Source organism: Lolium perenne, chromosome 4, assembly GCF_019359855.2.
Source record: "Lolium perenne isolate Kyuss_39 chromosome 4, Kyuss_2.0, whole genome shotgun sequence".
NCBI classification, from domain to species: Eukaryota; Viridiplantae; Streptophyta; class Magnoliopsida; order Poales; family Poaceae; genus Lolium; species Lolium perenne.
In genome coordinates, this window is record NC_067247.2 from 140,069,249 (window position 1) to 140,080,549 (window position 11,301).

Genomic DNA, 11,301 nt, shown 5'->3' on the forward strand with positions numbered 1-11,301 from the left:
ACTTGGTAAAATAGGTCTTTGTTTTCACTTACTACCAAAACTGCAATAATGGTATTTAGTAAAGTACTTAACATGGAAATGATCATGATGGTTTATTCCTCTAAGAATGGATTAGACTCATTTAGTCCATCCAATCATGGTTTATAATTGATACCTATAACTATTTTGGGTTATTTAGGTTCCATGAAAGGAATCATTCTATTAGACTTTAGTTTTGTATAGTCAAACTCCTTCGGTCTTTGGCATTCCAAAGCTTTACTTGGTCTACGATATTTCTTCGTCCAACTTCATTTACCTAAGTTTACTTGAGCTATCGTACTTCTGAGTAAATATTACTCACTTTCTCCAGTTATAGTCCACTTCTTACTTCCTCGAGGTATAAACCTCGGCTTCTGGTCTGACATCCATCTGAAAGTAATGTTCAACAACCTTATGAAAATAAGATCGAACTTCCTCTCAGTTCAGACCTTCTGCTTCTATCAAGCTTAAAGTATTGAGTTATTGTATATCCAACTCAATCTTTACTCTACCCCTTAGAGTTTTCTTATGGTCTTCAACTCCTTTTTCTTCCAACCATTTGACTTATGGTTAGAATATTGGTCTGGTTCTAACTTATGGTTTATATTCCTCTAAGGTTTTGCGAAGAATCTATGTGGTGTATCTACTCGATTGTGGATATCCAATGTGAATCCTTCGACTAAATGATTATATGTCATTGTTATTTGGCTGACAAAGTTTATTGGTTAACCACCTCTTGGTACAATTAATCTAGTTATGGACTACTTGATACCAGTTGTGGCTACTCGTTATCTAAAAATGGATTCTATCATAGGTTTTGACCAATTGGTCGGGACATCTTCTACTTTATCTCGTGGTATTGATCCTATACCACAACTGTGGTCTTCTGATATCAACTATGGTCTTCTTATATCTGCTATGGTTTCATATATCATCTTCCTTCATTCAGGGTTTATTTTGCAGAAAAATCACTAGCTGACACTATGAATATAGTATCCTAAGTGACTTTCCATGCATTTCCTCTTCTATATTGATTATGGTTCTACTTCTTCATAATCACCATATTTCTCACCTTCATGCTTCTTATGTACTAAAGTACTCCTCTGTTGAGGTAAAGCATGAGTTTTGATTGGTACTTCCTTCTGAATATTGTGTTTACTTCCCACAACTTTACTCCTTTCTTCTGATGGACCTTCATCTTGTCTTTGGAATCTTCCAGAATTTGTCGCTTCCTCACACGAATACTATTACCCTCTAGATCTATAGCATCAAGTAAAGACTTGATATTGCAACATGCATTTGCATATCAACGTCAAACTTCATGTATGGATCTAGTCAAACAATGAAAATTCCAATAAAATCCAAGAAGATTCAGCTTTGTGCTTATAATACACATCATCATAAGCCTGAATATCATAGTTGAGTAAGACATCTCTAAACATCAGGCTCTGATGTGTAGTATATCACACCACATAAGATCGGTTTATATCATGATACTTAGCATGAGTATATGGCAGACTACTATTTGTCTCAACCTTTACCATAATTGCACATTTGCAATGAGATAAACTTGAAACAAAGTGGTCTAGGATAGCTAAGGTTAACCTAATTTCCTTTGGAAGTACTAACTTAGCTTCCATTTTGTTGAGGACTATTTCACATGGTATATCTGGGTTCTAACATTGCTACTCTAAACACATAACAGTTGGAATATTGCTCCGATACTTCCAAGTGTTTCTACCATAAACATATGGTCTTGATGTGCTTGGCACACTTCTTATTGTTTTGGAACACAATTCTTGCACTATTTGTTTAGCACTTGACTTCTTATTGTTCTCCTCCTAAATGTTTATGATGTTCTATTCCATCACATAATGAATCTCAAGTGAATCATATGTGATTACTATTTCTACCATGTAAGTAGACATATATTATTCCTATCACTCTTCCTTATTTCCCATGATCGACTCATCATGGTCTATACTACCTCATATCACTTGTTTTTATCACTTACTATCAGTTGTTTTACAAGTTTGGATAATTTACTTACTCATTACTTAACTTGGCCTATATTTTCTATTAGGATATCTTAATTATCTTCATCACTTGATATTACTTCTATTACAGGTCTGAATACTTTTATTTGATTATAATAGGTGTTGGTACACATCTTCCAATAGGATATCTTCCTTATGGTTGTATCCTCTCTTTGGACTACCATGTATTGTATACCAACTGTGATCTACCCATCTATTGTTTAGGAACTTAATTGTGTACTACATGTTTGGGATTAGCTGACTAACTTTACTTTATCTTGGTAAGTTAGGTAAGAAATGTTGACTCAAGTGTGTCAGGATTATTCTCAAGTGAATATCCATCTCAAGTCATAAGAAGTATTTGGTTTACCTAGGACAACTTCCGATAGACACTACCAATCCTATAGGTCTCCTTTAAAGGGTTTTAATCCTAAGGTCAAAGCATTTGCTCTGATACCAACTGTGGTGACCCGGCATACCACTGCATGGTGTAGTATGCAAGTCTGATATAACACCAATGAAACACAGTTCCACGGGTATTATATCGCTCAGAGTGGTACAACAGAAACATATGCGGGTCCAAGGCATGTCTATAGAATTACAACATCGACTCTATTACATAAGATCATCACAGCCTCCTACTTTACAATGAGGTAAAACTGCAAATAAACTTCAGAAGAACGACTCGTAGTCTAGTCTTATCATGAACTCTATTTGTAGAGTATTTCACTAACTACAGAGGCTAAGAATAGATTCTAGCTAAATAGGAGCTAGGTTTAGGAAGCTAGTTCCCTTCTATGGCTAAACTAGGTTTTCTCCTTGTTGGATGTGGTATCTGACTCCTCTGACAGGGTCCTGTCTCTTGACGTAGTTGTTGACTCCTCGGTCTTCGAGTTGCACTGTAGATCCTCCTTCGATGCCTCCATATCTAAGCAGGGGATTTAAGAGTGGGATGAGTACGAGCGTACTCAACAAGTTCATTATAGGAAAGAGGTGTTTAATGCACTAGCTACGGCATTAGACCAGAAAGTCTAATACCAATGCAAGTTTTCATAACCATTTCTTCAAAAGGTTGCTTTTATTCAGAAGAACTATGTCCGTCAGCCTTCACCGGTTTACTAGAACTTCATGGAGCTCCTTTCCTAAGCGCTTCGCGATTCCATATCCCGGAACAGGGAGTGACAGGTCACGATTCATTACACTCTACAGAGGTGTGTTGCTTTACCCATAAGAGATCTTAACCTTGGTGCCAACCGGGGGCGACCCGTCCACACTTCCTATGGTGTGAGGCCCGGTATAAGGTCATAGCCAATCATATTCCTCCGCTACCTCATACACCCACCCTTTGCTGCATCCCCGACCCTGGGTCCTCGTCGGTCCCATTATTCCCGTATTAGGGTGGACCCCGACCACGACGACAGTCTGGGATCAAACCAAACTCCTTCGCCGGCAGATGCAACCCCTCATAGACCGCAATACCGTGGGGACTTAGATGGCTTCCCCAACCTACCGCTTGCACTTCGGCGACAAGTGTGCTACGGACAAAGCCGTGGGGACTTAATTGGCTTCCCCAGCCTACCGCTTGCCCCGACAGATGACAAGTGTGCTACGGTAAAGCGTGTCCGTTGATGTACAAGAGGTGGAAATACGATTGACTATTCCGTCCCACTCCAGATCTTATGGTTAACACGGGTATTACGGCACAAGAATCACTGGACGACATTTGTTGTTTAATTCTAGATGGATATAAACCCTTGCAATGGAACCTCCACCATATCAACACAATCCATGGTTCCATTGCCCACCACATAGTCATATTCATAGTTATGAAAATAGTGGTTTTGGTTTTTATGCAATAGTGATAAACATAGTACTTTGCAAGTAATTTGATAAAAATACTCGAATGACATGAGCAAGTGGTGAACTTGCCTTTCTTGACTGCAAGATTATGCAGGCAAGGTCTTCAATACGCAATAACTCCAAATTCTGAAATAGCATCATCGTCCGGTAAGGACGATGTTTAAAAGATTGGCAAGGATGCAATAATGCATAAGTATGAGATGCAATCGCTCTAAGCGTGTCCTAACCCCGATGATTTAGGATTAGTTAGTTGAAATGATTTGCTTAGGGTGTGTTGCACTTTTAGAGTGATTCACAAACAAGTTCTTATTAAGGATTGGTTGCTTGGTATCATAAATAGGTGCTGCAATATATCATAACAATAATACTAATAGCACACAACAATAACATTTGGTATAATCCTAACATGTAATGAGTAGTGGTTGGTTTTAGCCCTATATGGCATAGTTAATGATTAATTATCATATACTTCAAAAGAATAACTTTTGAAGAACATGTTCTTTAATAAAGAACAAGTATGATAATTAGGGTTGTGGGGTTCTATGGTTTACTATGTTTTCAACTAGTTCTTGAGTAGATATTAGATGGATCTCAACAAAGTTGGATTCATTAATAACTAGGGCTTGTATGGTTTCATTGGAGCATAAGTATCTTAAGCAATTAATGGTTGCTATCATGGTGATATATCTTAGTGGTAATAGATAGCTAGGGTTGATAGGTCCTGTTAGGCAAGGTTGATGACTACTTCCTATTTACTTCAAAAGAATAACTTTTGAAGAACATACTTCTTAAATAATAAGAAGTATAACAATTAAGGTTGAGGTTGTCTTGTATTAGCCATTGGATCTCTAAGTAGAGAATGGTTGGTTCCGAAATAGGATGGTTCATAAGTATCTCACACTAGTAGGGTTTAGTGGAACAGGGTTATGTAATGTAAAATAGTAGGTATGGTTGCTATTAGGGCTCATCTCAATGGTATGATGCTAAATAGGGATAAATAAAGATGATGGCTTTGGTAATAGGATCTAGGGTTTACACTTGGTTGACCCTACTTGATCATTTAGGTCTGATGAGGATGAACACATGGGATACCCATGTATTAGTGATAGGTCTTCTACATTTTATGTGGCCAAGACAAGTATTTATTTGCTACTATGGTTCTATGATTTGAGAGAAGGTATCATGATCACATGTTCTAACCTAGGGTTTAGGTTAGAAGCAATTTAAGTTTCATATTGATTATTGAAGCTAGGGTTCCTAATTGAATTAGGGTTTTGGGATTACACATAAAATGATGAGGTTATCATTTTATTTATAATGGAACTAGGGTTTACTATTTACCATATAGTTCTATGATTAATAACTTCATTTTAAATTTGAAGTTATTAATAACTTCAAAATAATAATGAATATGGCATTTATTATCTTTAAACAATTAATAATTAAGGTAATTATTAATTAGGGTTTAAATCTCTAATAAGGATTTAACAAAAATACCAAATAATGAAAATTAGTTTTCATGTTTTCTTTATTTGCTTACTGGTTTTATTTATTTTATAAATGTTTTCTTAATTTCTGAATTTTAATTGCATTTAGAATTAAAAGAAAAGGCTTAAATTAACAAGTATTAAATAATTGAATTTTTATTAAAAATAAAAATTTCATATTATAATTTTATTGGATAGAGTTTATTTTTATGATCATTTTGATATCATATTTGGTATTTTTCAAAATTGAAATGAATTTTATATGAATTTGCAAAGTTGCAGTAATTATTGAATTGAATTAAAACGAAAATAACTAAAGTCACCCGGTTAATCTACCCACCCAGTCACTGACTGGTGGGCCAATGGTCCACGTCGGATTTTGACCAAGTCAAAATTCGAGTTCATGACCAGAGAGCTACTAGGCGGCGGGGGAATCGGCATTCGCCGACGATTCCAGTCACGCGCGGTTGGGAGGTGATATGGGTGTGACTCAGGGCATCGTGGGGAACATTTTGAGGGTGGCGCCGCCGTTGTTGGGTCGCCGGAGCTTGGCCGGCGACGACATGCCGCGGCGGCGGTTACGGGTACACGGCGTTAGGAGGCTACGGTCGTCGAATCGATGCACTAGGAAGCTCAGGAAGAACCCCAGCTTACCACGAGCGCGATGGTGTGCTCCGTTGGTGCAGAGGTGGCCGGACGGTGACGATGTCGTCCATGGCCGTGGCGGTAGTTGATACGTCTCCGACGTATCGATAATTTCTTATGTTCCATGCCACATTATTGATGATATCTACATGTTTTATGCATACTTTATGTCATATTTATGCATTTTCCGGAACTAACCTATTAACGAGATGCCGAAGAGCCGATTCTTGTCGGTCATTGCTTTTGGTTTCAGAAATCCTAGTAAGGAAATATTCTCGGAATTGGACGAAATCAACGCCCAGGGGCCTATTTTCACACGAAGCTTCCAGAAGACCGAAGGGAAGATGAAGTGGGGCCACGGGGCGCCGCCACACTAGGGCGGCGCGGCCCAGGGGGGCCCGCGCGGCCCTAGCGTGTGGGGCCCCCGTGACGCCTCCTGACCTGCCCTTCTGCCTACATATAGCCTTCGTCGCGAATACCCCAGTACCGAGAGCCACGATACGGAAAACCTTCCAGAGACGCCGCCGCCGCCAATCCCATCTCGGGGGATTCAGGAGATCGCCTCCGCACCTGTCGGAGAGGGGAATCATCTCCCGGAGGACTCTTCACCGCCATGGTCGCCTCCGGAGTGATGTGTGAGTAGTTCACCCCTGGACTATGGGTCCATAGCAGTAGCTAGATGGTTGTCTTCTCCTCATTATGCTTCATTGTCGGGTCTTGTGAGCTGCCTAACATGATCAAGATCATCTATCTGTAATGCTATATGTTGTGTTTGTTGGGATCCGATGGATAGAGAATACTATGTTATGTTGATTATCAATTTATCTATGTGTTGTTTAAGATCTTGCATGCTCTCCGTTACTAGTAGAGGCTTTGGCCAAGTTGATGCTTGTAACTCCAAGAGGGAGTATTTATGCTCGATAGTGGGTTCATGTCTCTATTGAATCTGGGGGAGTGACAGAAACCCCTAAGGTTGTGGATGTGCTGTTGCCACTAGGGATAAAACATTGATGCTATGTCCGAGGATGTAGTTATTGATTACATTACGCACCATACTTAATGCAATTGTCTGTTGTTTTCAACTTAATACTGGAAGGGGTTCGGATGATAACCTGAAGGTGGACTTTTTAGGCATAGATGCATGCTGGATAGCGGTCTATGTACTTTGTCGTAATGCCCAATTAAATCTTACTATACTCATCATATCATGTATGTGCATTGTCATGCCCTCTCTATTTGTCAATTGCCCAACTGTAATTTGTTCACCCAACATGCTATTTATCTTATGGGAGAGACACCTCTAGTGAACTGTGGACCCCGGTCCATTCTTTAACATCGAATACAATCTACTGCAATACTTGTTCTACTGTTTTCTGCAAACAATCATCATCCACACTATACATCTAATCCTTTGTTACAGCAAGCCGGTGAGATTGACAACCTCACTGTTTCGTTGGGGCAAAGTACTTTGGTTGTGTTGTGCAGGTTCCACGTTGGCGCCGGAATCCCTGGTGTTGCGCCGCACTACATCTCGCCGCCATCAACCTTCAACGTGCTTCTTGACTCCTACTAGTTCGATAAACCTTGGTTTCTAACTGACGGAAACTTACTGCTGTACGCATCACACCTTCCACTTGGGGTTCCCAACGGTCGCGTGCTGTACGCGTGTCAGTAGTAGTCGGAGAAGAGGGCCAAATTCTTCATCCCCAGACCCTCCCCGAAAGCACGTGACGACGAGAAGAACGAGGGGAATACGGTGGTGATGGGAGTATCCACGGCGAGGCACGGGGCTGCCTCAATCGCCGACGAGAGATGGAGGTCCGGGAGCCAGGGTTTCGGCTTTTTGGTCGATTGAGACGAAGGGGAAGGAAATTGAGGACTTCCTCGCCTTTTATACGACCTCCGGTGTGTGCTGGCAGTCCACAATACAGGCGGCGACCGCGGGACGTGGCCCTGGGCATCGCGGTGTCGACCTCCTGTGCGCGCAGTGGAGAAGACGAAGACGATGACCTTCGTCTCGTCGTTATCCCTGGCGAAACGGTACGTTGGTTGGATTCTGGCGGTGGATTGGGCCGCGCTGATGGGCTCGTGTTGGGCTGCTGCTGAGCTGCACCATGGGCTGCTCCACGGGCTACACGGCCAGGTGAGCCTGGTAATGTTTTTCTTCCCTTTTCTTTTTCTGCTTTTAATTTTCTGTTATTGTATTTGCCCAATTGAATTCATATTTGAATTATGTTATTTTTGCAGGTGTCTTAATTATGTTAATTTACTGAATACCTAGTGCAATGACTATTACACCACTCTCCCGATTGAAGAAAGTATTTTATAGTTGATTAAATTTCATATATGTGGGCTTATTCAAAATAGCAATTTAAACATGAGTTTGTATTCTCATTTTAATTTCTTTTTCTATATGAATCAAATCTATTTGGAATTAATATAGTTGATAATTTCAACTCATAGTATTTCAGAGGTTGTTATTAGGATTTGGTTTCTATTTGAGGGGTGGATGACTTACATATGATTTTATGTGAGCCCAACTTATTAGGGTTTATGGTTTCTATCATAATCCCTCTTATGAAGGGTAATATTATCATTATATTTGAAAGTATCTAAGTATGTGTTGTTTCCATCATGTTTTATCTTGGTTACAAGGTTAAATGGTTGTTAACCACACATGGGTTTAATTATAGGACTTAGCATTAGGTGGCTCTTTTGTTTTATAATTGAAGCATAGGATTTGATTAATGAACCATTAGGGTTCAAATGCTAATTACCTAATGACACATGGGTTGAATCTCAATGATGGCCTGATTTTATATTATGATTACCATGGTGATGTATAAACTAGGGTTGAGATATAATGCTAGGTTGTAGATATGAGATGACACCATGTTGCATTGGCTAGGTTTACTCTCCCCAATGCCTGATAAAGTGGTTACTTTCTTATTATTTCATGTGCTCCTTTAGTTACTAAGGATATTAGAATTGGTGTTTTCTTCTACTAATAGACTTCTATTATTATCCTTAATCTATTGTTGAAGTAACTAAACTAGCTATATTTATTTTTATAGTTAACTTTGGTTATATTGATGAATGGTTTCTCACCATATAAAGTATAGAGTTTACTCTAAGGTTTTCTTATGTTATTTTATTGAGGAGTAGGTGGAATTTAGATGTGATAAGATTCTATTTATAATCACCAAGTGGTTCACAAGTTAAGGTTGGGATATAAGCCTATGGTTGCTTATTAGTTACCACCCTAAGATTTCATGTGGTGAATAATATCTACTTATCCTATTAGAATTTAACTTATCCTCACATACCTCAAGAGTATGATCATGGATTATGCATGATCAACTTGTTCTTAATATCTCTACCTCAAGTTCTTAGGGTTTATGATCATCACTCAATTTATAATGATCAAGGTTTGGCTTCCTAATTATCTCTCAAGAATTAAGTTTCTCACTCCCAAGATTAAGTGTTGTCTTGATCAACTAAGTATAGCACTTCTAATTTATCTTCTTGAATGGGACTACTATAGTTGCCTCATTAGTTTATATCCCAGGAGATTCCCTGAGATAATTACTTAGAGTTCTTCTCATGAATGATGATATAACCATTTGGATATATATAATAGGTCTCTCCCTTAAATCTAAGTGTTTCCTCAACTAACTTGAGTGTAACACTATATCTTGAACTCTCTTATATAGGAATGGATTATTCTAGGGTTTATGGTATGTTCACAATATCTCAATAAGTATTTAGTCTAAAACTCCACTTGGCTATCATTGTTGAATTAATCTCCTCCTTACTTTATCAGTTCATGGATATGGTAGTATTCCATGTGATGTTAGGTTATCCCACCACTCCAAGGGAAATGGTTTACAACCTAATACTTTAGTTCAAAGGTTGTCCTTTATTCTAGAATAGACAGAGCAAGGATTAGTATGAATGATCTCTCTCATTTGGGAAGGACATTGATACTAACCTAAGGTTAGGCTCCATAGAGAATGATGTGGTCACCAATATCTATGGTTAACATAAATGGATTCTCTCTCTAGGAAACATAGTTAAATGAGATCCTAGGGTTCCTCTTAAAGATGATGATTTGAATACTTGGATGTATATCCAAGGTTTAGCTCAAGGTTTGTTAATGCTTCTCTAATAATTATAATAGAACTCTCACCTCTCTAGGTTTGATGCTTAACTATCTGGAATAGAGAAGAATATATATTTCTAGAGTTGATCTCCTTGTCATGTTTCCAAGAATGAAGTAAAATGACTACCATGAGGTTCATGGTAGGATCATGGATTAGTTTAAGACATGGAAAAGATAAGTCAGGAATGGTTTCTCCATTTTATGGTTACTTGGTTTGTAATTGAACAGATGCATATGTGTTATGGCAATGATTACCATATTCTGATTTGTTATAAGATCAAGTAATTGTTCATTGAGTAAAGTGTTGTTGTGTGGATTATTAGTTCCATTTGATCTAACCCCTTAGATCAAATCATCTCTACCTAAAAAAAGGTTTTAACAAAGTCACATTGAGGTTTATAGCGCTTGACTTGATGAGCTACTTCAATTCCACCAAGGTCAAGTGAAACTTCAGTTACTGTGACTGTTTTACTTTAAAGCGCGAAAATTCCCCAGATTTTCTATGCATGAATGCAATGCACACATCTGCTTTCTCTATTTTTGTAACCCCAATACCTGGGATATTACAGTCTCTACCCCTTAAACTAAACTCCGTCCTCGAAGTTTGAACTCTCTCACGTTTCCCGAAGTGTGGTTCTGACTTATGCAGACTTAAACTTTTCTCGAACTTCGTAATGATCTTACTGGATATAATTGAATATATCCCTTATCCAGATTATTCCTGGAATCCATTAGGGTTTGTCTCTTAACCGTGACTTCTTCTTTCCATTCCATGATTTCTTTTAATACTATAGTCATGTTTCCTTTCTTCATTGAAGATTTAATGATTGGGCCTTCTTCTGGTGTTGCTAGTCTTAACTGAAGACTAATCTGATAACATACTCCTACTTGGTAAAATAGGTCTTTGTTTTCACTTACTACCAAAACTGCAATAATGGTATTTAGTAAAGTACTTAACATGGAAATGATCATGATGGTTTATTCCTCTAAGAATGGATTAGACTCATTTAGTCCATCCAATCATGGTTTATAATTGATACCTATAACTATTTTGGGTTATTTAGGTTCCATGAAAGAATCATTCTATTAGACT